The following is a 5,652-nucleotide window of genomic DNA, read 5'->3' as shown; positions in this document are numbered from 1 at the left end:
CTAATTTTTTTGGTATTTCATGTTCCATATCCATAACTAATGATAGAGAACAACTTAGAACAGCAAATAAAAATTATTTAGTGATAAAGCAAACAAGCACACACGAGAATATTCACCCTACGCTATGACTCCCCGGCAACAGCGCCAGAAAAAGGTCTTGATAACCCACAAATATAGGGGATCAATTGTAGCCTCTTTCGATAAGTAAGAGTGTCGAACCCAACGAGGAGCTAAAGGTAGAACAAATATTCCCTCAAGTTCTATTGACCATCGATACAACTCTACGCATGCTTGAAGTTCGCTTTACCTAGAACAAGTATGAAACTAGAAGTACTTTGTAGGTGTTGTTGGATAGAATTGCAAGATAATTAAAGGCACGTAAATATAAACTAGGGGCTGTTTAGATAAAGAAGCAATAAAGTAAATATAGCGAGTGTGGAAAAGTGGTGGTAGGAGTTATAAAATTGTACCTAAGCAATTAACTACTTTACTAGACCGAGAGCAAGTTTTATGTGGGAGAGGCATAAGCTAACATACTTTCTCTTCTTGGATCATATGCACTTATGATTGGAACTCTAGCAAGCATCCGCAACTACTAAAGATCATTAAGGTAAAACCCAACCATAGCATTAAAGCATCAACTCCTCTTTATCCCGTACACCACAACACCCTTACTCAGGTTTATGCTTCTGTCACTCAATCAACCCACTATAAGCGAGTCATGAACATATTGCAACACCCTACAGCGGGAATCCCTCACTCTGGCACGACACGGAGGGCATAATAGGACAGCAACATAACCACAAGCAAATTAAACCAATCATAGCAATTCGTCAATCACCGATAGGACAACGAAAATCTACTCAGACATCATAGGATAGACATACATCATTGAGAAATAATATATAGCATTGAGTACCATGTTTAAGTAAAGATTACAGCGGGTAAAAGAGGGGTTACACTGCTGCATAGAGGAGGGAAGAGTTGGTGATAAAGGCGGTGAAGTTGTTGGTGTAGATCACGGTGATGATGATGGCCCCGGCGGCGTTCCGACGCCACCGGAAGCAAGGCGGAGAGAGCCCCCCTTCTTCTTCTTCTTGTTCCTTGACCTTCTCCCTAGATGGGAGAAGGGTTTCCCCTATGGTCCATGGTCTCCATGGCGTGGGAGGGGTGAGAGCCCCTCCGAGATTGGATCTGTCTCTCTGTCTCTCTCTGTTTCTGCATTTTTTTATTCTGCCCTTTCACCGTTTCTTATATATTCGGAGATCCGTAACTCCGATTGGATTGAAACCTTCGCCCAGATTTTTCTTCGAAAATTAGCTTTCTTGCGGCCAAAGAAGAGCAGCAACCGCCTTACAGGGTTCCCACGAGGGTCAGGGGTGCACCTGCCCCCCCCCCCCCAGGGCGCGCCCCCTGCCTCGTGGCCCCCTCGGGCACCGTCTCGCGTTGATTCTTCTTCCCAAATATCACAAATATTCCAAAAATATTCTCCGTCCGTTTTTATCCCGTTTGGACTCTGTTTGATATGAGGTTTCTGCGAAACATAAAACATGCAACAAACAGGAACTGGCACTGGGCACTGGATCAATATGTTAGTCCCAAAAATAGTATAAAAAGTTGCCAAAAGTATATGGAAGTTGAATAATATTGGCATGGAACAATCAAAAATTATAGATACGAAGAAGACGTATCACTATTGTCCTAGAGTGAATATAGAACTTCAGATTAAAGATTAATTACTTGGTGAGCGATTAGCTAAATCACCTACTTGGTGAGCGATTAGCTAAATTAGTTACAAAGTAGTACTTGCAATCTTCGTCCATGAGCCACAAACTAATGCTTGTTCAAAATTCATGGTTCCTCCTCTGACTTCTGCATCTTTACAAACAGAACAAAATCATATGGCATCTCCATGTTACTTGTAGTAAGCAAAATAACAAAAATTGCAAAAAAAAGAGATTTCTAGAAAATAAATATATATGCAGTGCAGAAGCAGAGGAACCAAGATTGCTGACCTGTGGATCATTGCTGTTGTGACTTTCACAAGCTCGCCTGCATTCCTTCTTCCTCCTACTTCATTGTTGTAATTGTCCTAAACAAAGGGATGCGTACCCAACCACTCAGTCTAGTAAGATAACAATAGCTTGGAAATACAGAACTAAATATATGTAAGGAAAGGGAAAACCACCCAAAGGCAGATGTACAGATGTAGCATGTTAACTCAATAGGAGCCAAAAAGTATACTAAAGTATTATGATTAGGAAGCACTACAGGCTAAAAAGTTTAAGCATTTACAATAATATATCCACCGGCGAGCACCGCACCGCCACCCAATGGACCGTCGCCGGTGCCCTCACGCTGCCGCCCCATGGGCTCTTTTCGCTCAGAGAGAGGAGGAAAAGGCCATGAACTATGGAACGGGGACTACCAACTGAGACATTAGGAGTTATGTTTTTATTGGAACAAAATACTGTTGTAGGCCATCAATGAAGCACTATCAGTTTGAAATAGGAAGCAAAAGTGGACATGTTTTGGTTCCATTGATGAATATCACAAATTGGACTCTCCACATGGAGAAAAAGGTATCAAATGACTACTAAAGATACATATATTCATACATTCGATTATTCTCATCTAAGGGATATGAAATGTAAGTAACACTGTACATGGGCATGGTACTCAAGATGTTTCTCTAATTTTTCTATATTACAACATGTACAATTTAAAGAGAGGCACTAATGACTACATTTTCCCCAACCATCAAAGTAATTGTCTGTGCACGGTGTAGATTTTGTCATTGTTTGTTACAAATATTATCACATCAGAGCTGCAGAACCCATTTCTCTCTTAGATCAATAACAAAGAGATCAAACTTTAAACCTTTGAGAGGTGGTTAGCAATTCCATGGAACATCAACTTAGCGATTCCGTTTAGTCCGGTAAGTCACCATCAGATTTAGCTATGCAAAGGAGGGAGCTCGGACATAGATCAAGCAGGAGTGTGGATGCCTAAGTATTGAATTGAATTACTCCCGGGATTAGGAGGTGAAAGAACTCAGTCATATACTATATGTCCTAGAACTACATTTAACACCTAAGGATATGGATACGCGGAGCCACCTTTCCCTACTTGCAGTAGAATAGACAGTATAATCAACTCTACATCGAAGGCGCCGACATGCGGCTTGACGGTAGAAGACTTTCCATAAAAATATTCATGTAGACATCATGCACCAAGGTAGGAAATCGAAAGTCTCTAAAAAGTATAGCAGATCAGAACTGTAGTGCCCTCTTCTTCCCAATGAATAATCAAGCTAGGGGTTCCATAGCACATTCATTAGAAGTGAATTAGCAACTCTCCTATCTGTTGTTAATTCCGAGAAATGCATTGCACCGCCTAACTTTTTGTTTTGTGGCATGCTTGACCAATGAGCTTCTAGCTAGATGGCAAAACCATGTATATATATATGTGTGTGTGTATGTGTATGTGAAGTTGACCAAAAATGCAGATAAGGACATTAGTTTTGGGGGAAGAACCAGAGAGATGTATGTAATAAATGACACAGTGACAAAATTTTCGGCTTAAAATAAATCAGAACATACAATTCATAGACCTAGAGGATCAGAATTCGTTCAGTGAAGTGCCCACAGATGAAAAAAGCACAATGTTTAGAAATGTACCTCCAGTACTAGATCAGTCTTCCCTTAAGACTAAATTATAAATAATTTCTCTGCAAATAGACATGTACTAAGAGAGATCAGTGCAACCCACAAAATCAAATAAGAGAAGCAGATGGGTCTGGGTGCATAAGGTAAGAGTCGAGTTGCCACCGCTACTGATGGGTGGCATGGAGACGACAGCCGTCGCGGCACACACTGGTGGCGAAGAGGCCATCAAGGAAGGTAGCAGCATGTGCGACCATGAGGGGCGTGTAGGAGGTGTGATCTAAGAGAGCACGACATAGCCTGCGGCATACTCGAGAAAATGAAGGCCCTGAAACGTGTTAGGAGAAAGAGAGTGTCAAAATTCGCTAGGCACACAGTATTCCTAAGTACAAATGTTTTGCTAAAACTAAACCTTAATCATCTTCTGATTATTTTCTTGCATTTTTAATATGAATTCATATTTCCTATTTCTTAAAGGCATTGTCTAGAAAAAATAAAAAGGAAAAGTAAAGGACAAAAGCAAGCTATCTCTTCAAGTATGTTGATTCGGTGACCAAGCACCACACAAAAAGCACTACAACTGAATGGATGCTTCCATAAAAAAAACTTTAACAGGGCCAACATTAGTTGAGAACCAGTTCGAAGAAACTACAAGGTTATGAGACATTATGACAACAAATGAGAACCGAATAAATAGATCATATATATAGATCAAGTATGAAGCATACTAATTTATATGTAAGAATGGATTTACTCTAGAAAATTGCAAGGAATTAATCAGCATGTCAAAAGAGAATTAGAGGAGTAAATCACAAAGCTTGTTTCAGCCATTGGAGGAAGAAGTCTGTTACTTATCATCAAAGAAGCATGTTCAACGCACGGCCAGCGGTATGTATGCCTGGAGAGCATGTCGTAGCTGTGCACCAAGTGCTACCTGGACGCGGAGGCGCCGATGTTGCCCCCCATGGCCTCCACCTCCCGCGTGATCTGCAAGTGGCTCCGGTGCCCCGTGTCCTTGAACACCAACTTCTACAGCAGGTGCGTCACGCCGGAAGACCCCATCAACTCGTTGACCAAGCCCGACGCTGCGAACACCCGCACGAATGCCGAGGGACCTAGAAAGCCACCACAAGGAGTGTTAATTCAGAGTGACAACGCCGTAGCAGACGATGCTATGAACCTATAATATGAAGGAGGTGGAGGTGATGTAGTAACATGACGTACTCGAAGGCACGGGCGCCATTCAGTGGCGGAGCCAGGAATTTGCTCCTGGGTATTCTTGTAAAGAAATTGCAATGCAATCTAATAGGACAACAAATATGTGGTAAGATAACAACATCAATGAGTCAATGGCCATATATCGATAATAGTAGCAAAATACTATTATGGCAAGCTATTGTTCAAATATTCATCGCCCATTTTGTTCCTTAGTTGATTCTTCACATAGTTCATAGAAGAAAATACCCTTTTAACATATTTTGACAAAACAATTCATCAGTACATCTACATCACAGGAATAATTACATCTAAATCACAAGAACAAGGTAGCAATCAGTGGCATGGACTTATAGAAAAGCTTGTGATTTGTCAAAAAACAAAGGAGAAATTACCTGAAGAAACTTGTTGTGGCTACAGTACTGGATGTGGATGGATCTTTTGGGGGCTTCGGGAGGCAGCCAGGCAGGACAATCGGAGCTGGGGCATCAGGACAACCGACACTCCCTTCCTCTCTCGCTAAGTGGCTACGCACGCGCCGGCGCCGCTCCTCGTTGCCCGCAACGCGACCACGCCCTGCCCTGCCCTGAAGTTCCGCAAGGCGGCAGCGGTGTCGTCCCACGGGTAGGGTGCCTCGAAGGTCGGTGGAGGCGAAAGACGGTGCGGCGGCCCGCTCCTCTCGGACATCGACGTCAGTTTACGTGGTCTGCCCAAAGGCAGCAGCGTATGGAACCCTAGCCCAGGGTTGGGACCCGAGAGGAAGAGCTGGAGG

General features: G+C 42.6%; 1 long non-coding RNA gene across 2 annotated transcripts; it reads right to left on the bottom strand.

Annotated features, from left to right (window-relative positions):
- Positions 1–1,492: 1,492 nt before the first annotated feature.
- On the bottom strand, positions 1,493–5,644 carry LOC123065931 (uncharacterized). 2 transcript variants are annotated; one of them, XR_006431178.1, is made up of 5 exons: positions 5,276–5,644; positions 4,890–4,967; positions 3,681–4,780; positions 2,016–2,092; positions 1,493–1,878 (listed from the first exon to the last, which is right to left on the bottom strand). It is a non-coding gene; the product is annotated as an uncharacterized lncRNA (long non-coding RNA). The 2 variants fall into 2 exon arrangements; XR_006431177.1 differs by having other exon boundaries at positions 1,493–4,780.
- Positions 5,645–5,652: the final 8 nt, after the last annotated feature.

This window comes from Triticum aestivum, chromosome 3B (assembly GCF_018294505.1).
Source record: "Triticum aestivum cultivar Chinese Spring chromosome 3B, IWGSC CS RefSeq v2.1, whole genome shotgun sequence".
Taxonomy (NCBI): Eukaryota; Viridiplantae; Streptophyta; class Magnoliopsida; order Poales; family Poaceae; genus Triticum; species Triticum aestivum.
The sequence above is the reverse complement of the archived record's forward strand: the minus strand, read 5'-3'. Positions and strand labels throughout refer to the sequence as shown.